Below are 24,983 nucleotides of genomic sequence, written 5' to 3'. Positions count from 1 at the left end.
GTTTCACGGCTGTATAGTTCTGAGTAGTGCTCCACCCATCTGACCATCTGTTCTTCTCGATTGGTAATCTTCTCCCCTATCCGAGATTTAATTGGAGTAGTCCGTTTTATAACAGGTCCTACTGCTTTCTTTATACCATTGTACATGCCACAGATGTTACCAGATTCAGCACTCATCTGGATATCTTCGCAGAGCTGCTGCCAATAGTTGTTTGCACACTGTCTGGCAATGCGCTGTGTGGAACAACGAGTACTCTTGAGTGTTGCAAGTGACTGAGCATTTGGACATCTCTTGTATGCCAAAAATGCTTTGCGTTTGGCCTCAATTGCTGGTTCCATGATTGGTAGATAGGCATTAAACCAGTCGTGACTAGTTCTTTCCCTCTTCCCAAAAGTAGAAATAGCTGTATTGTAAATTGCTTCTTTAATGGCGTTCCATTTTGCTGTAGCATTATGCTCCGGCAGGTTTTGAAGAGCTTGGTCCAGGGTTGATACATAATCATCCACCTTGCATGAAATTGACATCTTTGATGTGTCAATGCAGGCACGACTCTTTGCTTTGGAGCGATGAATTTTACGGGGCTGAAGGCGCACTTTGGCGCTCACAAGGGCATGGTCCGTACTGCAATCTGCACTATGATAGCTTCTAGTAATAAGAATGTTATTTAGTGACGACCGCCTAGTGATTATATACTATATATATATATATATATATATATATATATATATATATATATATATATATATATATATATATATATATATATATATATATATATATATATATTTATATATTAGGGGTGTAACGATACGTGTATTTGTACCGAACAGTTTCGGTACGGGGGTTCCGGTTCGGTTCGGAGGTGTACCGAATGAGTTTCCACACTGACATATTAAGTAGCGTAACCCACGTTGTGTAAACAATGCACACCGAGGCACAACACACGGCATGCTAGCAGCTAACGGGTTACGATAGACTGACCATACGTCCTCTTTTCACCGGACATGTCCTCTTTTGCGGAGCTGTCATGCCAGAGTTTCTTAAATGCCTCAAATGTCCGGCATTTTGAGTTAGGGTTGCGTGTATTTTCAATGTACGTTCAGGGTAGGGCTGGGCGATATGGCCTTTTATTAATATCTCGATATTTTTAGGCCATATCGCGATACACGATATATATCTCGATATTTTGCCTTAGCCTTGAATGAACACTTGATACATATATTCACAGCAGTATGATGATTCTATGTGTCTACATTAAAACATTCTTGTTCATACTGCATTCATATATGCTCATTTTAAACTTTCATGCAGAGAGGGAAATCACAACTAAGTCAATTTAGAAAAACTGTATTTATTAAACAGTTATTAAGCAGTGGCACAAACATTCATGTCATTTCCAAAACAGAAAGTGCGAGATTGTCAGAGACATTTTAAAAGAAGCTATAAGTGCACTTTTGTGCATGATGACACACAAGATATTTCAATAAGTGTCACATAAAAATGAGCTGCATATCAAATAGTATATGTCCTACGGTGTTGATGTGGAAATAGTTGCTTCGGCATTTAGTTGGTGTGGCACCGAACGGAGATGTTGACATGTAAAGACATATTCCCGCTTGAAGCCAAACCACCGTCAGACGATGGACCCCGTGCTGTTTCTCTTGGGAATTAGTTATTCCTTCATTTGTTACCAGATTCGCAGCTTCTATCTCTCGTATTACTACTCAAACCACACCGTTAGCTGCTAGCATCACAGCTAACATTACCATGTCGCTACCTGTCTGCTTCGCGGGAGTGTGTGACGTTGCTCACGTGACAGTATGTGACGTATGTAAGAAGGTGCGCTTGTTTTAAAGTCTCTGTGAGAAGGAGAGACAGGAAAGAGTGAGAAACGCATGCAGTTTAATGCCCCGCAGCTAAAAACAACTGCGTGAGAACGTATACTCAAATATCACAATATAGTCATTTTCTATATCGCACAGAGACAAACCCGCGATATATCGAATATATCGATACATCGCCCAGCCCTAGTTCAGGGTTAAGAAGGGGTTAAAAACAAAACAAATTGTGCCCGCAGCAGCATTATTTTACAGTAACTCAAATTCGAACTGCACGTTAATGTAGGTTTGGCGATTATATGATCGCGAACGTTGATCGTGATTAATTTGAGTTCAATCACGGTGATTAGCTGCTAGCATATTTCCTCGATCAAACATGACGGATAGGTCTGTTAGAAGTTACCACAGTAGTAAACAGTAGAGAAGCAACGATGATTGGTATAATCCTGCACGGAACAATCCGAACGAATTAGTGACACGCTTTAGTTTCACTATCTGCTGTAGCGCACCAGTTATCCTGCCCTGGATGAGGACATGCAGGCACGTCCGACTGGGAGAATCAACACACCCACTAATTTAATCAGAAAAAGCATTTTTATATAAAAATATTTTTTAAACATACTTTTTGTTTATGTATCTGCAAAGATTGCACTCCTCTGATATAACATGTTCTAAAAAATAATCTGCGGACAAACACTTTGTGTTCTTTTTGTTTGTGGATAGAAAAACATTTTGTTCCTGAAATAATTATTAAACTTGTTTTATGTGTTGGTATATATTATTTTACAGTACTTTAAATCAAACTGCACTTTAATGTATTTTCATTCAATATAAGATACAGAATTGGGGTTTTCAAAACTCCACAATCTGGGTCACCGCTGGTTGTTGGCCAAAGCACTGGTGAGAAGCACTGATGTATGCAAGTAATGAAATAATACAAGTAATAATTTACCATTTGAAAGGGTTGTTTAGTAAATGTTAATATGAAACAAAAGTCTTATAGTATTCACTACACCTATTATACTTTGTTTACTACATAATGTTTGTGATAACAAGCAAAAAAACAAAACCTTGAAAGGCAAAAAACTTTACCCCACAAAACGTACCAAAAAAAGCAAAACCGTGGACCTAAAACCAGTTACGGACCGGAGCGTGGGTGCCCTGTATCGTTGCACCTCGAGTAAGCACAATCTTAGATATGAACAAAATGATAGTTGTCAGTTGTTAGCATATATTACCTTGATCAAACATTGTGGAAATATTTGTCACAAGATACTACAATAGTAAACAGTAGGGATCCAGTACTCTGTATAATCCTGCAAGGGATAATCCATTTTAATAATGAATAAAACATTTTTAATATTAATTGAGATCGGATGACATGAAAAAATTAATCGTGATCATTGTTTTTGCCATATCGCCCAGTCCTACTTTAATGTACTTTCATAAAATATAAGCTACTGTATTTGAGTTTTGAAAAAACTCCACAATCGGAGCACCGTTTGCCAAACCGCTGGTGAGAAGCACTGATTTGTACAAGTAATCAAATAATAAAACACATTTACTATTTGAAAGTGTTGTTTAGTAAAAGTTAACTTGAAATAAAAGTCTTACAGTATTTAGTACACCAATATTGACACTTTGTTTACTGCAGAATAAGAGTTTGTGATGACAAGCAAAATAACAAAAGAACTTTGAGAGGAAAAAAAGTTGTTCTCTTTAACCCCACAAATTGTACTGAAAGAACCAAAACTGTGGTCTAAAACTGAGGTACGGATCGTAGCATGGGTTACCTGTAGCGTTGCACCTCTAGTAAACACAATCTGATATATATACAAAATGACAGTTGTCAGCTGTTAGCATATATTACCTTGATCAAACATGAGGAAAATGTCTGTTACAAGATACTGCACTAGTAAATAGGGTTGGGTATCGAGTATCGATTGGAACTGGGACTAACTTTCCGATTCTCCCGGAATCGTTCAAAAGTTTAAATTTCGATTCCTAGTTTCGATACCCAGTCCGCCGACCGGAAAAAAAGGATAAGTCCGCCGACCGGAAGAAGAAGCCGCTGAACACCACCGAAGAAGCGCCCACCGCCGGAAGTGTTAGCATAGCCGAGCCTATGTAGCCGAGCGAGTCAGTCAAGCATGGATAGCGGGCATCGGCGGTAGAAAGTGTGGCTTTATTTTAGTTAAAAAAATGAAATATCGGCGAAATATAACACGTGCGACAGGACTGTTTCGTGCTTAGGAGGGTGCACGTCGAACATGATGAAGCACCTCCGAGTTCATGAAGTACAAATATATGCATGTCCCGTCTTCGACGCGCTGCGCCGACCGTCCTCCTCCTGCTGTCAGATCTCGCTTTCTCCTATTTATGCCTTCAAGCTTCTTCCACACCCAGCGAACGTGTATTTTCCACAGCAGGAGACACTATCTGTCCAGAACGCTAACGCATCCTGCCTGAGAAGGCGGATATGGTCATTTTCCTAAACAAGAACTGTCTCTGATTTTATACTGAACCTGCTGCTAATCTGGACTGGGTTTTGCAAGTTGTTTCTTATTGTTTATTTGCTTTTCTGCACCAGGTTAGCCCATCAGTGGGAGCACGGTAACATGTTTAAGTACCTGCAGCATCATACACTTGTGTGTGTAAATGTGTTTTCATGAGGTTTCCTGCAGCATCATACACTTATGTGTAAATGTGTTTTCAAAAATAAAGCTCTCTTGGGGAAAGTGTACCCCTGTGAAAATGTATTTATAATATTTATATTCAAGTTCATAGATTTGATATTTATATTCTAGTTGAAAACAGCCCTGTGAGGAATTTATAGTAAAGTTCATAAAAAGTTAATAGAATTAAAATTGATGGAGAATGTCAGACTAGTTCATTCAGAAAGACTGTATGTAGGTTAGCTAGCTCATTTAAAATATCCAAAACTTTTTTTTTGACCCTGCCTCTTAAAAGAATCGGAACCGAGAATCATCAGGAATCGGAATCGGAATCGTTCGAATTCAAACGATACCCAACCCTACTAGTAAACAGTAGGGATGCAACGGTACTCGGTACAATCCGCCTTCAATAAAATAAAAATCGAGATATCAGGATAATTTTTTTGCCGTGTTGCTCAGCCCTACCTCCAACCACCACCAAACATTCATTCATGTGAGCGCCACTTTTGCCCAAGGTCACAAAGGCTGTGACTAGGATGGCGGATGCCGGAATCAAACCTGGAACCCTCAAGTTGCTGGGAAGGCTGCTCTATACCGAGATGTTCTGCATCTTGGGACCCGAGGCCTCTGACCAGACGGGAGGAGCTGGAACTCACCATTAAAAGGGTGGGAGATTTCTGCTGTAATTGAGTTGGCAATCCGCTGTACCTGCCGGGTGTACAGGGACTCCAAACTCTGACACCAGACAAAAAGATAAAACCGAAAGATTTTTATTTTATTTATTTTACAGAAAATTATGCATATCTGCTTTTTAGAAAGCATACGCAATATTTCTGACTAATCACGGTGTTCGGATGTGGAGAACACCTCTGAGGAATGGCGTGCAAACTGCCGGCCAAACACCATCTCGTCATGTGATGCATGAGAAACATTCATTTCACTTTTACAGTTAATAATAGCATATTTTAACATGATAGACAGTAGGGCTGTGAATATTTCGGTGTCCCACGATTCGATTCAATATCGATTCTTGGGGTCACGATTCGATTCAAAATTGATTTTTTTTTTTCAATTCAACATGATTCTCGATTCAAAACGATTTTTTTCCCGATTCAAAACGATTCTCTATTCATTCAATACATAGGATTTCAGCAGGATCTACCCCAGTGTGCTGACATGCAAGCAGAGTAGTAGATTTTTGTAAAAAGCTTTTATAATTGTAAAAGACAATGTTTTATCAACTGATTGCAATAATGTAAATTTGTTTTAACTATTAAATGAACCAAAAATATGACTTATTTTATCTTTGTGAAAATATTGGACACAGTGTGTTGTCAAGCTTATGAGATGCGATGCAAGTGTAAGCCACTGTGACACTATTGTTCTTTTATTTTTTATTTTTATAAATGTCTAATGATAATGTCAGAGGGATTTTTAATCACTGCTATGTTGAAATTATAACTAATATTGATACTGTTGTTGATAATATTCATTTTTGTTTCACTACTTTTGGTTTGTTCTGTGTCGTGTTTGTGTCTCTCACAATTGCTCTGTTTATTGCAGTTCTGAGTGTTGCTGGGTCGGGTTTGGTTTTGGAATTGGATTGCATTGTTATGGTATTGCTGTGTACTGCTTTGTTGGATTGATTAATTAAAAAAAAAAAAAGTATTTTTTTTTTAAAAATAAAAAAAAATAAAAAATGAGAATCGATTCTGAATCGCACAACGTGAGAATCGCGATTAGAATTCGAATCGATTATTTTCCACACCCCTAAAAGACAGTGTTAGTTTGTTAGTTATCTGCAGTTTTATCATTAGACGAAGTGCTGATTTTGCAGCCGCTGCTGGTGGTGGTGGTGATTCACTTTCGTCTCAGAGGGGATCGAAAATGCGTCATTCATTCACAGTTATCACAAGCTGTGTCTGCTAATGTTTCTGATGGTATTTTCTCAATTTGGTGCAATATTCACTTTGTAAGTATTGCAAGGTACCACATTGTTTTCTTTTCTCATTATTAATTATAAAGTTTGTGCAGCTGATTGGCGCTGTGCATGGTGACGTCATGCGTGGCCAAAGCTAAAGGTAACGATAAGGGAATTGTCAACAAAACTGTCAAATGATTCCCAGGAATCAAAACCCTGGGAGCCGGTTATCAACAAGAACCATTTTTCGATACCCATCCTTAGTTATCGATACGTTTATTGTTATTCTTAAGAGCAGCATGTTACATGTCAAAATTGTGGTGCTTTTTGGGGGGCCAGAACAGATAATGACATTTCAATTCCTTTCAATGGTGGAAATTATTGTTGCGATTTTAGTATTTAGTTACGAGTTCATGATGGAACAAATTCAACTAGCATGCACATTTTTTTTAACTTAATTTCAAGACCGTAGATGAGGGGAGAAATCCAAAATACACTGATGACATCAAGGATTTACAATAACAAAACAAAAAACAAGCTCGCTTGTTGCTTTCCACTCCTTCCTTATCTAATATGGTGATAGTGGCAGTTACTTCCCGCTGTGGGAGGTGAACTTGGTTGGGGCTTTCCCAACACGAGAGATCCTGTGTCTATTTGGACAGTTCTTCCTATAGGAGGTATTTTTTCCAGTGTGTCGTGGCAGAAGAGTTTTGTTGTACCTGGGTGGTGAGTATGTGCCGAGTAGATTCACTATCAATTGGTCATACGGATATATTTATCACTTTATAACAGCAAGCCATTAAAGTCTAGAAGACTTCATTCACATTTCATTCACCACTCTACAAAAAAAAACTCAGGAGTTAGTGGGTTGTCCAGTAAACAGAAATTTGCCGGTTCAAATCCTGCTTCATCTATCCCAGTCGCTGCTCTTGTGCCCTAAGCAGGACACTTTGCCCTCTGGATTGCTCACACGGGAAAGCTTCATCGACCGAGAACCATGACGAGCCAGATACGGTACCCGGGCACTACAAAATGGCTGCCCACTGCTCCTCAAGAATGGATGTATCAAATCCAGCGACGATGTGATAAGGCTTCAAAAAAAAACCTGATTTTTTTTCCCACAAAAAGCTTGATTTTCCATTTTTTTATGATTTTTTCCCTACTTTTTAAAGAAACCATGGAATACAAATGATAGAGATAATTCAAAACAACTTTTTATTTTATTTGCTCAAAAACAAATAGTTTCAAATGACACTGCACACACTGCATCTTATTCTAATTTGAATAATTTTAGACCAGATAAAAATTTTACTTATTATGGATTAATATTTAAAGAACTAAATTAAAAGCTTCCTCTCTGAGCCACTACTCCTGTCTTGAATCAATTAATTATGTAAACAAAAATGTAGCAGTGCAAATTGGATGCAAATAAATAATCTCCAACATTTAGATGAAAAAAGTGCAAACGTAAAACTTCTGTCTTGAATAAAATACTTCTGTAACTAAAAAAATGGTATTATACATTGTATGCTGATAATTTATCAAGTAAAACATTGAAAAGACTATAGTTTCTAAGGCTGAAACGACGCGTCGACGTAGTCGACGTCATCGGTTACGTAAATACGTCGACGCCGTTTTTGTGCGTCGACGCGTCGCATAATGACGTCACACTACCGTCATGGCGAAGCGCAAAGCAGACGATCAAAGAAGACGATGCGAGCGGTGCGAGCGAGGGGGGAAAAGCATGCCAAAAGTGGTCAAAAGTGTGGGAGTATTTCAATAAACGGCCTAATAATGTTGTTGTATGCACACTGTGTCGAGCGGAAATGGCCTATCATAGCAGCACAACGGCTATGGACGAACATTTGAAAAGAAAACCATCAACTAGTCAATCGTCCGCGCGAGCATACGTTGTCATCATTACACAAAAACATGAATGTGTCATTTGTATCTGCTAGGGGTGTAACGGTACGTGTTTTGTATTGAACCGTTTCGGTACGGGGCTTTTGGTTCGGTACGGGGGTGTACCGAACGAGTTTCTAAGCTAAAGCTAACTTTAGCTGCTAAAGTCTTAACAAGCTGCTTTGCTCCTTCTGCCTCTGTCTCAGCACGCAGCATTGTCCCACCCACACAACCATCTGATTGGTACACACGCAGCATTGTCCCACCCACACAACCATCTGATTGGTACACACGCAGCATTGTCCCACCCACACAACCATCTGATTGGTACACACGAAGCATTATCAGCCAATCAGCAGTGCGTATTCAGAGCGCATGTAGTCAGCGCTTCAGCGTCGAGCAGATAGGTGTTTAGCAGGTGAGCATCAGGCAGCGGACTCTCCCCAAATGATAATAAACACCTCCCAGTCAACTACTAGTAACATCACTATGAGCCCGTTGACCTTCTAGAAACTTAAACAGCAGCTCAGCTCACTCGCAATCCTGGCTTGAGGTGAAGGCTAATTAGCTCTCAGTTCCAGCCACATCGTCCCCTTCTGAGCGCCTATTTTCAGCTGCTGGGAATATTGTAAACAAGAAAAGAACCAAAGCATGTAGACATGCTAACCTTTCTTCATTACAACTGTTAGTCACTCACTGGAATGAGTAGAATTGGTTATTGTGTACTGTGTTGGACTGGATGTTTATTTTGCACATTTTAAAAGCAATACTTAATGTTTACAGTACTCCAGAATATTTAGATTGGCACTTTTTTGTATTGGATGTTTATCTTTATTTTTGCACATTTTAGCAAATAAGCAATACTTTCACTTTAGTTGAAATGTTTACACTGTTGTTACAGAATATTTCGTTTTGCACTTTTTTGTATTGGATGTTTATCTTTATTTTTGCACATTTTAAATCAAAATAAGCAATACTTTTACTTTTGAAAGGCTTATACTATTGCAGAATATTAAGATTTGCACTGGATGTTGACTTTTATATTTGCACATTAAAAAGCAAATAAGCTACTTTTAATTTTGTTGAATGTTAAAAGTTTTAAATGTTTACATTGTTACAGAATATTTAGTCATGTTGTTGTCAATGTTGACTGAGTGGCCATACTTCTTTTTTTTTGTAAATAAAAGCCATGCCTTTTGAAAAAACGGGCCTACATTTATTTTTTCATCTTCATTTTGAATAAAAAAATAATCGGTAAAAGGAAAAATAATCTATAGATTAATCGGAAAAAATAATCTATAGATTAACCGATTAATCGAAAAAATAATCTATAGATTAATCGATAGAAAAATAATCGTTAGCTGCAGCCTTAATAGTTTCATCCATCCATCTATCCATTTTCTACCGCTTATTCCCTTCGGGGTCACGGGGGGCGCTGGAGCCTATCTCAGCTACAATTGGGCGGAAGGCGGGGTACACCCTGGACAAGTCGCCACCTCATAGTTTCAGTAAGTGGATAAACAAAGGCTTTTTCATTCATACATCTTGGTGGTGTGCAGAGCGACCGCTTGAGTGATTGTTCTCAACAGTGCTTCTTTCTGATCATACATAGTATCATACAAACATTGCGTAAATGATTCCACTACAGTAAGCTGCTTTTAATTGTTGTTGCGGTCTTGTTCACTTTGTAAAGAGTTGCATTTCCCCGCACTCGACTAAAGGCTTCGGTTTCAGATGCAGGAAGGAGTTTGTTGTGCTGCTGCCTCTTTTAAACAAACTTTGCTGTGTGCAGTCATTTCTTTTACGCCTGCTGCCGCAAATCTAAACTACTGAGAATACGTTTCTTTTCTTTGGAACAAATGTCTTGCTCTTGTTAGCGTTAGCATTAGCCATGTTTACCTAGGTGTGTGAATCTCAGCTAAGGAAATAAGGCAGAAGGCGAAAGCTACGGAAGCTCCTGGGGGAAAAAACATGCGGCAGCAAGAGGAGAAAAACATTTTTTTCTTAATTGTCTGCAACAAAAAAAAACTTGAAAATATCGATAAAAATGATATATACCGCCCAGGCCTAAGAAACAAACTTTTGCTGTACATAAGCTGTAACTTGTACATATGACAATTATGATCTTCTTGTTCATCTAAATCAGGGGTTTTAAACATGCGGCCCGCGGGCCGCCAATTGCAGCCCGCGAGACGTTATTGTGCGGCCCCCACCTTAATATGATAGTTTGATGTTAGTGCGGCCCGCGAGTTTTAAATGAATGGCGCTTAACAGCGTTGTGTGCGGAGCTGACGGAATCTACCAATCATGGTGTGGTATGAGGCTCTCGACAATATCGAGGGCATGCCGTGATGGCACTGCCTTTAGTGTCCTCTAGAAACTGTCACCGCATCATCTTTTTCTCCATACTAGCAGCGTGCCAGCCCAGACACATGTTATATGAGGCTTCTGCAGACACACACAAGTTATTGCAAGACATACTTGAGGAACAGCCATACATGTCACACTGAGGGTGGTCATATTTTATTTTATTTATTTATTAATAACACTGTTACAAATATGTGCCACACTGTGAACCCACACCAAACAACAATGACAAACATATTTCGGGAGAACATCCGCACCTAAACACAACAGAACAAATACCCAGAATCCTTTGCAGCCCTAACTTTTCCGGGCTACAAAAACACACACCTCAACACCCCCCCCCCCCCCCCCTTCTCCAGAATTCGGAGGTCTCAAGGTTGGCAAGTATGCATTGACGTCACTGCAAGCAGAGAAACAATTTGCCGCTTTTCCACGACACCCACACACGCTCTTCCTCCCTCCCTCCCTGCCTCCCTCGCTCGCCCGCCCCCGTTGTAAACAGTCCGGGCGGGGATGACGAGCGCTTTGATTGAGACTTTTATTAGTAGTAGTAGGTTGCACAGTGAAGTACATATTCCGTACAATTGACCACTAAATGGTAACACCCAAATAAGTTTTTCAACTTGTTTAAGTCGGGGTCCACTTAAATGGATTCATGATACAGATATATACTATCAGATATTCCAAAGCACTCCGCCGAAGGACCGAGCGACAATACAAAAGTGTGGTGCACTGGACCCCAGCGCTGATACTCCGACAGAGAGTCGCTGGGCGAATCAGACGTGTAACACGTCAGTCGTGATGTTAGCCTGTTCGGGGCTAATTGTGTTACCGTAAATGTATACTCCACGCCGAGACAAACTCCCCCCCCGTTGGCTCCAGACAGAGATGATTTTTGATGCAATATTTCTTTGTTCAGCACAGGGGCACCCCGACGTGTCTTATTTCATTTCATTTCATTTCAGTTTTATTTATCTCCTTACTTAAAGGCCAACTGAAATGAATTGTTTTTATTTAAACGGGGATAGCAGATCCATTCTATGTGTCATACTTGATCATTTCGCGATATTGCCATATTTTTGCTGAAAGGATTTAGTAGAGAACAACGACGATAAAGATCGCTACTTTTGGTATCTGATAAAAAAAAGCCTTGCCCCTACCGGAAGTAGCGTGACGACACCGGGGGAAGGACTGCTCATATTTTCCTATTGTTTACACCAGCAGCGAGAGAGATTCGGACCGAGAAAGCGACGATTACCCCATTAAATTGAGCGAGGATGAAAGATTTGTGGATGAGGAACGTTAGAGTGAAGGACTAGATGCAGTGCAAGACATATCTTTTTTCGCTCTGACCGTAACTTAGGTACAAGCTGGCTCATTGGATTCCACACTATCTCCTTTTTCTATTGTGGATCACGGATTTGTGTTTTAAACCACCTCGGATACTATATCCTCTTGAAAATGAGAGTCGAGAACGCGAAATGGACATTCACAGTGACTTTTATCTCCACGACAATACATCGACAAAACACTTTAGCTATGGAGATAATGTGATAGCATCGTGCTTAACTGCATATAGAAACAAAATAAATAAATCCCTGACTCAAAGACAGAAGATCAACAATACTATTAAACCAGGGACATGTAAATACACGGTTACTGCTTTCCAGCCTGGCGAAGGTTAACAATGCTGTTGCTAACGACGCCATTGAAGCTAACTTAGCAACCGGACCGCACAGAGCTATGCTAAAAACATTAGCTATCCACCTACGCCAGCCAGCCCTCATCTGCTCATCAACACCCGTGCTCACCTGCGTTCCAGCGATCGATGGTGCGACGAAGGACTTCACCCCATCACAGATGCGGTCGGCGAGACGGAGGAAGTTAAGGTGAGTTCGGCGGCTAACGCGTCTGCTATCCATCTCTGTCTTCATGGTTGTGTTGCTGTAGTCCGCCGCTAATACACCGATCCCACCTACAACTTTCTTCTTTGCAGTCTCCATTGTTCATTAAACAAATTGCAAAAGATTCACCAACACAGATGTCCAGAATACTGTGGAATTTTGAAATGAAAACAGAGCTTTTTTGTATTGTATTCAATGGGGTACCAATACTTCCGCATCAACTGATTCCGTCACGCGCATACGTCATCATATCTAGACGTTTTCAACCGGAAGTGTGGCGGGAAATTTACAATTGCAATTTATAAGTTAACCCGGCCGTATTCGCATGTCTTGCAATGTTAAGATTTCATCATTGATATATAAACTTTTAGACTGCGTGGTCGGTAGTAGTGGGTTTCAGTAGGCCTTTAATGATATCATATAAACCAACAATTACATCCAAATATAACGAAAACAAACAAAAAAACACACAAAAAAACACAAGAAGTGTATATATACACCTCACGGGATGATACAAAACAAATACAAAACCAGGCAAAAAATAAGTAAAATAATAAATATAAAGCAAAATGTAAACACCTTTGGCTGTCTATATATTATTGTTCTGCCTTTATATATTTTTTCATTTGGAATATATTTTTACAATCTCCTATCTCATTGTAAAGAGAATTCCATAGTTTAACCCCCACCACTGATATGCACATTTGTTTTAAAGTTGTCCTTGAATACTGATGTTGGAAATGACCTTTTCTTCTATGTTCTGTATTCTCAGAAGTGATGACAAACATTTTTTGTAAATTTGCTGGTAATGTTTTACTTTTAGCCTTAAACATGACACATAATGTCTGTAACTTTACTAGCTCCTGTAATTTCAATAAACCCAAATTAATAAATAATATGTTAGTGTGTTCTAAGTAATCTACTATATGAATAATCCTTATAGCTCTTTTCTGTAGTTGATACAGAGAAAGTTGCGGTGCACAAGCAATACAATTTGAAACGTCATAATACAACTAGACATGCTGAGGAGTATGCAAAATACCAGGGAGATGAGAGAGTGAACCGGGTTGAAAATTTTAAAACCAGTCTACAGAGGCAACAAGATTTCGTCAAGAAAGCAAGCGAAAAGAGCGATGCAGCAGTCAAAGCTAGCTACATGGTGAGTGAGATGGTTGGTAGGGCGGGAAAACCATTCAAAGAAGGTGAATTCATTAAAAAGTGCATGTTAGATTTTTTTTAAGAAATCTTTTTCTTGCGGCCCAGCCTCACCCAGTTTCTGCATCCAGTGGCCCCCAGGTAAATTGAATTTGAGACCCCTGATCTAAATCTATCAATATGTTTAACCTCAAGTTCATTCACAATCAAAATATTTAACTGACACTTAGGAAGCTAGTGAAGGACAACATTGCTGATAAACACAGCATCACAGTATAGTTATAGTTTCACAGTTAATGTGCTTTCCGGAAGAAAAGCTAAATGACAGGAAAGAATGGTCATAGAGGCAAAGGCCCTTCATGTTTTCTGAATGAAAAATCCTGAATGTGGAATGACAGCAGGGTCAAAAACTGCTGACACAAAAGCCACCATCCCTTGGCAAAGAGACTACAAAACAGCAAAAGAGGAAACTCTTTTGGAAGAGGACAATTAATGTAAGAAAGACGCTAAGACACTCCAAACCAAGCGTCAGCATGGAGCTATCCAGCGCCAGTGACATTTGCTCCTTGTTAGCACTCGGTCTCCTGTGTACTCCAGCGCCTCGGCCAACAACAACACAAAAAGAACTTGGGCCTCTATCAAACCTGACACTGACAGATTTACATCAGATTGTGCCGTCCTATCTCAGGCCCTATGGAAGCTGCTTTATTTTTTTTTCTAAATGCTGTTTTATTTCTCCCCAAATTCTATTCATTTTTTTAACGATTCCGTTATTTTACCTTTAACTCTTATTTTACCACAATAGTGTACCTTTTGAGTTTGAGTTTGAGTTTATTTCGAACATGCAAGCATACAACATGATACATCACAATTTCCAGTTTCTCTTTTCAACATGTTCGAAAATGAGTAGGAAGAAGCAGAGCTTATTTAATCCTACCCCTTTTCTATACATAACAGTTGCTAAAACTTTTTGTTCACTTCCTGTTCACTTTGTAGTTCAGGTTCTTCATCACGTACACAGCTACTCCTCCTCCATTTTTGTTGGTTCTGTTGATGTAGTTTAGTTCATATCCTTCCAGATCCAAATCTATTCCTTTTTTATCATCAATCCATGTTTCTGTGACAGCAATCACCTTGAAGGGTTCGTTGATGTGTTTCAAAAAGTTCTTAAAGGCCTACTGAAACCCACTACTACCAACCACGTAGTCTGATAGTTTATATATCAATGATGAAATCTTAACATTGCAACACATGCCAATACGGCCGGGTCCTTTTGGCTCATGGGACTCCAAAGGCAGCGGACAGGTACCGACAGGCCAATCGGTGTGCTGCTTCAGCGATTGCGGAGCCAAAAACTCGGACATGGGAGGAGTTCGAGGAAGCCATGGAAAACGACTTCTGGACGGCTTCCAAGCGATTCTGGACCACCATCCGCCATGTCAACTGCACTGTCAACACCGTGTATGGCGATGATGGTGTTCTGCTGACCTCCACTGCGGATGTTGTGGATCGATGGAGAGAATACTTTGAAGACCTCCTTGAAGCAGTGCCTGGGAAATCTGTGGTGGGCTCTTCTATTTCTCAGGTTGAGGTTGCCGAGGTAGTTAAAAAGCTCCTCGGTGGCAAGGCCCCGGGGGTGGATGAGATCCGCAGCATCGAGTGCCTTGAGACACTGGTTGCTGCAGGACTGTCTTGGTTGACAAGACTCTGCAACATTGCGTGGACATTGGGGGCGGTACCTCTGGATTGGCAGATCAGGGTGGTGGTTCCTCTCTTTAAGAAAGGGAACCGGAGGGTGTGTTCCAACTATCGTGGGATCGCATACCTCAGCCTTCCCGGTAGGGTCTATTCAGGTGTACTGGAAAAGGAGGCTACGCCGGATAGTCGAACCTCGGATTCAGGAGGAACAGTGTGGTTTTCGTTCTGGTCGTGGAACTGTGGACCAGCTCTATACTCTCGGAAGGGTCTTTGAGGGTGCATGGGAGTTTGTCCAACAAGTCTACATGAGCTTTGTGGACTTGGAGAAGAATTTGACCGTGTCCCCCGGGAAGTCCTGTGGGTAGTGCTCAGAGAGTATGAGAATATCGGACTGTCTGATTGTGGCGGTCCCCTCCCTGTATGATCAGTGTCAGAACTTGGTCCGCAGATGATGTGGTCCAGATGGCTTCATCTGACCAGGATTTTCAGCTCTCACTGGATTGGTTTGCAGCAGAGTGTGAAGCGACTGGGATTAAAATCAGCACGTCCGAGTCCGAGTCCATGGTTCTCGTTCAGAAAAGGGTGGAGTGCCATCTCCGTGTTGGAGAAAATATCTTGCCCCAAGTGGGGGAGTTCAAGTACCTCTGAGTCTTTTTCACGAGTGAGAGAAGAACGGATCATGAGATCGACAGGCGGATCGGTGCGGCGTCTTCAGTAATGCGGACGCTGTTTCGTTCAGTTGTGGTAAAGATGGAGCTGAGCCGGAGGGCAAAGCTCTCAATTTACCGGTCGATCTACGTTCCCTATCCTCACCTTTGGTCATGAGCTTTGTGTTATGACCGAAAGGACAAGATCACGGGTACAAGTGGCTGAAATGAGTTTCCTCCGCCGGGTGACAGGGCTCTCCCTTAGATATAGGGTGAGAATCTCTGTCAGCCACTGCTCATCCACATCGAGAGAAGCCAGATGAGGTGGTTTGGGCATCTGGTCACAATGCCACCCGAATGCCTCCCTAGGGAGGTGTTTAGGGCACGTCCGACCGGCAGGATGCCACGGGGAAAACCCAGGACACAATAATATAAAGAGGAACGGCTTCCATAGGCTCCATTGTAAGCAAACTTTTGATCGCATTTATTTCATATTTAGAATGCAAGAAAATCAATTCGTTGTCATGTCTTTCATAATGATTGTGAACGATAGTCAACATTCCAAAAAAGTGCAGTTCCCCTTTAAAGCCGCAACACAACTTTAAGCTACAAAAGACACGACTGCTACACCAAAATTGGCAGCGGGGCAAGTTAGGCGACGCACCGACTTCCGGAACACAACAACATGAAGACACACAACACTACTGGCATCCAAGAAGATGGATGGATGGATGATGGAGGCTATGGAAATTAGGATGCAAAAAACACCATAAACAGGGATGAAGAGACAAACATGCATCCGCATACCTGGGACACTGTCCGTCACTGGCGACGCCAGAGCGGAGAACAGATACTGTATAGCTGGGTCGGGAAACTTTATTTTGCAGGTAAATCTATTGTTGAAATGTTAGTTACTATAGTTTATTGAAAATTGCTTGAATGTTGAGAATGTCAGCAGAAAACGTTTCCTCTTGTTAATTCAAAATAAAGTGTTGATTGCTTTTGTTTCAAATTAGATAAGAATGCATTCGGCATTAATTATAGTTTTCCTGCTTTTTTGTACCCATAATTAATTTATGCATAATTTCCTTACAGAGAAATACCAGGAATATAGGAAACTTCACCTGCAGCTTCCAATATCCAGTATTTATTTGACAGTGACTCAGGTTGTTGTTGGATTTTTTTGGCTAAAAAGTTATTGAATCTATTTTAACTCAATGACTCGTTTCGGATCCTGTCGTTCTAAGAAAATATTATCGTCCCTGAATCGTATTGGCAATCACAAATATCGATTTGAATCGTTAGAACGAATCGTTACACCCCTAATATATACACACATCATAGTGTTTTCAAAGTGAGCATTCTTTTACTAAAGAATAGAACTATAAGGACTTTTGTCCACACGCTAGAACCGATTATTCATCTTTATGTTGTTTCTTATGGGGAAATATGCTTCACGATACAAACTTTTCGATTTTTAACCATGTTCAAGAACCAATTAAATTCTTAAACTGAGGTTCCACTGTAATTCAAATATTAAAAAATGTGCTAATAATATTATTTAGTGACATAAAGCTGCTCTTCTATTATCCTGGGTGTTCTGTGGTTCTGCTGGAAAAAAGTAATTGAATTAAATCCATATTTGAGTCCGAACTATCAGCTTTCAGGAAAAAGGGATGTTTGTGAACCTCCAAAACAAGACTACTGTATGGAAAAGAATAAATCCCTTCAAGATATCAGGGTACGGGCCCATTTACTGAGGACTTGTCCAGTCAGTGCACGGGCTGCATGAGCTATAGTGCAACACCATATCATTGATTTATTCATATCAATTCAATTCATCTTCCTGCATGAAGATGATTTGTCTGGTGACTGTGTCCTGTTACACCCGACAGCTAACGGCCTACTTTGGGATGTGACCCAACAGCATGGTAGCAAAATGTGTTTTAGTGTGGTTATTTTGGCCCCATTTATAACTATTGACAACAAAATAATAGCATATCAAACCAAACCATACTCTTTAATTGAGTGGACAATGGGCTACTGCTTTGGCTGCAGCAGGGTGGCAATTGGGGGAGGGAGGGAGGTGCGCTAAGTGGGCAAGTCTTTTAAGTCAGGCCACAGCCTGTGCCACCATAAAGGTCAGCGCTTGGACATCTGCTGCTCTCTCAACCTCTTCTTTCATGAAAAGGGAAGCAGGGAAGAGTAGAGGACCTTCAGGGAATTGATGTACACACACAGGAACAAACAAAACTGCCCTTGTGTCAGGGGGCTTGCGACGCTCCGCGTATGCGAAGCACCGACGTTCACAATCAGCACAGCCAAAAAGCCCAAAGCGCACGTTCATGCAAACAAATATGGCAGCTCACAGTTTGGACTCGCTAGTATCGTTACAGCAGCTTTCAGGCTGCCGTTATTCTTTTTGCTTTCTTTTTGGCAGTCTGGTGAAAAGGGTGGTTGAGCTAAATGGAATCCCGTCCCCTCGAGGCCACGGCAAAAGGCAGAGTAGTGTTGAAATAAGTGATTTGAGATTATCGGAGTTGAATAGTGAAGCTTGTATTTATTATGTTACACTCAGCCACACTGAGTAGTAGGTATACTGCATATATATGGTATATGTTACAAAGGCTCAGAAATCATCCACCTACACAAATGCACATAATGTATATTTTGTCATCGATATTCAATTATTCGCCACAATGTAAACAAGTGACACACAATTTTATTTTCTGTGTCTTATGGACTCCTATCTACAAACAACTATGGAGAGAAGTTAGGTGTTTATTTTTGTATACAGCAAACAGCAATGAAGAGTTACCCCTACCCTACTTATAGTGAAGCTAGGGGGCACCCCAAGAAGCTTTTGGTAATGCTAGCTCTCAATAGATGCAATTAAAGGATACCCTTTCACATATAACACATCAATACATTGTCATTTTACTAAAACTATGTAGCTTTATATTGGTAAACAGTGGCATGTCATTTTTGTCTCTAAATAGTTCTTTACAATTTCACAACTGCTCTCTGTATTGTGTGTGAAGGAACGATTGCAGTAATTAAATGTCATGCGTGTATATATTTTGATTTGCGGATTATTTGAGTCTTTCTATTGCTTTCTATTATGAAAGTTTGGGACATGTAACTGTGAAGAAGCGATTGCCCCACTCCCCGCCTCGAGGCTTTAAACTTAGGGAAAACACTGCACTTGTTTTCTTACCCAAGAGACACGTAAACCAGAAACTTATAAAGACAAAGTGCTTAAGAGGCGAACAAAAATGAGCAAACAACACTTCAGCAATCTGCTTGTTCTTGTCCACTTACACAGCCAGCCACAGATATCTTCTGGACAGGTGGCCCACCACCCAGAGCTGACCCCTGTGCCCTCAAACATGCTGCCCGCAGCCCTCTGCACCCTCCCCCCTTTAACTGAAATCACTTCAGGTCTGAATGTGAGTGTGAATGTTGTCTGTCTATCTGTGTTGGCCCTGCGATGAGGTGGCGACTTGTCCTGGGTGTATCCCGCCTTCCGCCCAAATGTAGCTGAGATAGGCTACAGCGCCCCCCGCGACCCTGAAGGGAATAAGCGGTAGAAAATGGATAGATGGCACTTCAGGTCTGCTGCTAAACCCCAAACAAACACACACACACACACATACATACATACATATCGTCAACTACAAACACACACATCTTCATCAAGACTTGCAAATGTACTGTATGTTCTATACTATATGATTTGCCTGAGAAGCTGGACAGGACAAAAAAAAAAATGTTTTAAATTGTATTTTATTTGTGGCGGATGTAATTCTTTCGTGGCGGGCCGCCACAAATAAATGAATGTGTGGGAAACACTGAGCGGGGTGAAGGCTACGTAGCCTACCAAAGCTGCACTGAATATTAATGAAAGATTTTTGAGCGCTGTGTGTACAGTGTTTCCCACACATTCATTTATTTGTGGCGGCCCGCCACGAAAGAATTACGTCCGCCACAAATAAATAAAAAAAATTATTATTATTTTTTTTTAATTTTTTTTTTTTTATTGCTGTCCAGCTTCTCAGGCAAATCATATAGTTGATGTAGATGCCCATATAGGTTGTTCAGATTTACTTTACAAAAGAGAAGTGTAGGATACTTCTCTTGTTGCCTTATTTGTATTTGACCACTACTGTTTTCTGTTTATTTGTTACTGACTGTGGCAGGACACCTCTGCCTCTGTTTCACTTTATGTTGCTGGTAAATAATATGGTTGTAGTAGTAGGCTAAAGTTAAATTATTTAGTATGCACTAATTAAAGGGGCAGAGCTTTAAGAGACATTTTAGCTTTTATATTTTATAAGATATAATTTTTGTAAGAACCACAATTAATAAATATATTTCAGTGAATAACTTATTGTTCAAATCTGTATATAAATATGTACATAAAGTGTTGTAATTATATTGTAAAATGGATGGATGGATGGATGTTTAAAACAAAACTGTTATTATTAATTAGTAAGTATACATTTTTTGAGCCTTTTTAGAGAAAATTATATCATTGTAGTAAATTATGCAAATTACTCGATGATGTCATAATGACCACGCCCATAGTCACGCCCCCACCGCCACAGGTATCTTGGCAGTTTATGGGAAACACTGGTGTAATGTTGTATATTCTGAATGAAACATCAACGTTTTGGGCTTGCTTGCTAGCTAGCTAGGGCTGTAACAGTATTATAGATACCGCAGTATTTTGGTTTCAAAGTCTTCACAATTATACCATAACGTGTGATGGCATCAAAGTTTTAGTCTGATGCGTTAGCGTTGGCCGGGTCTGGAAATGAACTACATCTCCCAGAATCCTCTGCGCAGCGTGGGGAGGACAAGGTGCGGGTGTGGAACGCCATTAGCAGGAAGTGAGTGTTTTTGTAGAAGATGAGAGGAATTGTTTTTTTAGGACATTTCCTGAAAAAAATGTAATCAAAATCTAACCAAAACTATTTCATTTATGTTACTAACAAACACACAAACAAACCATGGTGATAACTTAACCTATTTGGCGGAGGTAAGAAAGTCTGCGTTCTGCAAAGCGCTGCACTTTTGTCTCGAGCGTTTCCAAGGTGACAAATCCAGCCTGTCGCGCACAAAGTAAAATCACCCAAAAAAAACTTGACATTGCGGGAAATCCTGAAAAACTACTTGATAAATCCTCAATCCATCCATCCATTTCTACCGCTTGACTGTCTAATGTCGCAAGGGGGCTGGAGCCTATCTGCACTCGAGCGGAAGGCAGCATAAACCTTGGACAAGTCGCCACCTCATAAACTGTCACCCAGAAAATTAATTTGAAGACAGCGAAGATAAACATCAGTTTGTGAGGTATTTACATCATTAAAAGTTAAATTGTTATTTAACATTCCTGAGAAAGAGCATTTTCCAAACTGCTATAAACATGTCCACTGTGGTTGACATTGCTTCTCAGAAAGTAAAAGTAACTCTAAAGTGAACATATTGTTTTAAACTGGATGTTTACAATCAACTGTACGTCTTGTTTAATATTTGCTTGAAACAGTGGATGTTCCTGCACAATTCTTTGCACTTAAAAATACATATTTGTAGTAATAAATATGATTAAAGCAGTTTAGCATTATTTTTGTGTTCAATTACAACAAGTGTGTTTATCCTAAACTTTCTTGCCACTTTATTTTATACACTATGGCATTTTTGAGTCTTTTGTTTTGGACATATACCACAATATCTTATCTGTACTGTAAAGTTCAAATTTGAATGACAACAAAAAGGAAGTCTAAGTCTAAGTCTAAGAATATCGTACCGTGGCCTTAATATCGTGATAATATTGTACCGTAAGATGTTGATACCATTACATCCCAATTGGTGAGTGTAGCATTACCTGGCAGTTTAGCGTTGACCGGGTCTGAAAATAAACTACATCACCCAGAATCCTCTGCACAGCACGGGAGACCTCAATGTGGGGGCGTGCAACGCGTAAGCAGGAGTGAAGTGTGCTCATAGTAAATAAGAGGAATGTTTTTTTAGACATTTCCTGAAAATACCTGTCCATCATTATTTGAGTATTATTGCCAACTAACAGACAAACAAACCCTGGCGAAAACGTAACCACTTTGGTGGAAGTAAGAAAGCCTGCGTTCTGCAAAGCGTGCCACTTTCATCTTGTTGCCATGGCAACACAGAGCCAAACTGAGGGAAAAATCCCAAAAAACTGTACACCCTCGGAAATATGAGTAAACTGTAAAGCTACTAAACACATCCTCAACCCATTCATACATTTTCTACCGTGTGTCTCTCTTGAGGTGGCGGGGGGCTGTAGCCTATCCAGTTGGAGTCAGGTGGAAGGCAGCATACAACCTGGCCTAAACAGGATGCCACGATAAACAGTCACCCAGAAAATATATGTGAAGCCAGCAAAACTAAAAATCAGTTTGTGAGGTATGTACATTTTTAAAAATTAAAATGTTAGTTAACTTTTTTGAGAAACACCATTCTCTAAACTGATTTAAAAAATGTCCACTGTCGTAAAAGTTGAAAGACATTATTGTTTTACACTGTATGTTTACATTGCCACTTTAAAAACGCTCCAGTGTAAGTTTTTTCCAATATTTTCTTGAAACAGTTGATGTTCCTGCACTATTCTTTGCACCTAAAAATACATGTTTGTAGAAATAAATATGATTAGAATATTTTAGCATTGTGTTAGTGTTCAATCACAGTAAATGTGTTTATCCTAAACATTCCTGCCACTTCATTGTGCACACTATGGCATATATTAGTCTTTTTTGGGGGGGGGCCATATACCACAATAATATTGCACCATGGCCTTAGTACTGAGATAATATGGTACTGTGAGATTTTGATACTTCATATCCCTATTGCTAGCGTCACCGTGCAGTCCACACATCTGTGACTGCCATCTACTGGTCACACTTATGCCTACACCATGTACCAAATAAAATTGCTTTGAGGTTGGTAAGCACAAACAGAATTATTCCGTACAATAGTTGCACCGAGTTATAAGGGCACCTTATAGTCTGAAAAATATGGTATATGTATATTCACAGGTGTTTTACGATGATTCACGTTATGACACACTCATGGATTACTTAAAAACCTACTTTCTACCAAAGCGGTTTGGTTTGTAAATATAAGACTCGCTTGGGAACTATTTACATGCGCGCAGAGGAATAATACTTAGTCATCGTGTCTCCGAAAATGTAAAGCAGACTCTCGAAGAGCAGTGTGCTGGAGAAAAGGAAAGCCGCCACCACCACAGAAGTGAAACCAGACTTTCCAAAAATTCTCAGAAAAAGGGAAAAACACCAATTAACACTGTCACAGTCCAAGCCGCTTGGATGCAGCAATCATCATTCAGAATAAAGATGGTATCCTTGAGCATCCGTGTGTGAATGTGTGTGTGAATGGGTGAATGTGACGAGTATTAAAAAGTGTATTGGGTATCATTCCTGGTATAGTAAAGCGCAATATAAATACAGTCCATTTACCACTTAGCAACACGTAGTTTTCTAAAAGGAAATCAACAGTGATAATTTGCATATTTTCAACACTGTTTCATCTAATCTTTTAATTGCTGTGTTCTATAAGTGCTTCATGGGCAAAGCACTGTAGTAATGAACATATTCCTAAATCTGGGAACTCCTGTATATCAAGCAAAGACCTTGCAACTCAAAAATATATTACATCGCTTAAAACTTGTTTTTTTTTTCCCTGATTGAACTGCATTGAGATGAGAGCTTTAGAAGCAACAACTTAAGTATCACTGATGTGTTATCTGGTGGCTATTACAGAGCAAGCTCTGAGTATTAATGAACTCTTTGAAAAATGTGAGATTGTAATAAACTGTGATAAAAAAAAAAAACTGGAAATTTCATAGAAAGAAATTTAACCATGTGTGGGTTTGTCCTTAGAAACACTGTACATTTGCGTTATTATCGAGCAGTGGTCACATTATCACAAGAGTTCACTCCCAAGGTGTGTTTACACCAAAAATTTAAAATAAAAGACACTTGGAGGTCACTTTGGTGTGGTTAGTGCTCACACAGGACCAAATAATGCTCTCAGTTAATCATGTACATAAAGTCAGCCCTCAATTGAACTGTGTACAGTATTTGATGTGTACATTTTCCAATGACCTCATGAATCCCAAACAACAGGATTTTCCTTTTTATGGCAAATGTTTTACCAGCTGAATAAAATATTTAAACAACATAAAGTTGTTAAAAGGTATCCGGGAGATGTGCTGTAAGGAGACATAGTTATTGCATATTGTTCTAATCCGTGGCATCTTTAGACAAGAATATATGTTGACTGGCAGTCTAAAAGTAAGATGTCTAACTTAACGTGTTGTTCCCACAGTTTTGTGCAATATTATGTACAAAATGCAAATCGAATGGCATTTTTGAAGAGAAAGATCATACTTTTTTTTCTCAAAATCGTGCAGCCCTGGACCAAAAATGACAAGTGTGGAGGTACCCTTAAATTGTTTTTAAGAGGCTGTGTGGTGTGGTCGAATGCACTATTGTCATGTCATTACCAAGTTGTGCACCAAAGAAGATCAAACTCTGCTTGTGTCAAATGGTTTTGTTTTGGTTTGGTTTAAAAACAAAACTCCCAAAGTTGAGAAAGCAGCAACGTGTTTCACTAGTGCACTGCTAGCCGGCATCCATTATCGGACAGCTAGCAAAGTCTTGGCAGCAACTAAGTGCACGGCGAGGTTGGGAATCACGTTTGAGAAACGGGAACGCAGGAGTGTTGTAGCGACGCATGGAAAACGCCTCAAAAAGTATTGCGTTGCATTTTGTTTCAGCTCTGAATCGCTGTCTAGCATGCATGCTAACAGCTCGCCG

At 39.9% G+C, this 24,983-nt stretch overlaps 1 protein-coding gene across 3 annotated transcripts in view; it reads right to left on the bottom strand.

Annotated features, from left to right (window-relative positions):
• Nucleotides 1-24,983, bottom strand: part of rbpjb (recombination signal binding protein for immunoglobulin kappa J region b) — a 113,387-nt gene that overhangs the window by 87,965 nt on the left and 439 nt on the right. The gene's annotated exons all lie outside the window — the stretch shown is intronic.

This window comes from Entelurus aequoreus, linkage group LG12, assembly GCF_033978785.1.
Source record: "Entelurus aequoreus isolate RoL-2023_Sb linkage group LG12, RoL_Eaeq_v1.1, whole genome shotgun sequence".
Lineage (NCBI taxonomy): Eukaryota > Metazoa > Chordata > Actinopteri > Syngnathiformes > Syngnathidae > Entelurus > Entelurus aequoreus.
The sequence above is the reverse complement of the archived record's forward strand: the minus strand, read 5'-3'. Positions and strand labels throughout refer to the sequence as shown.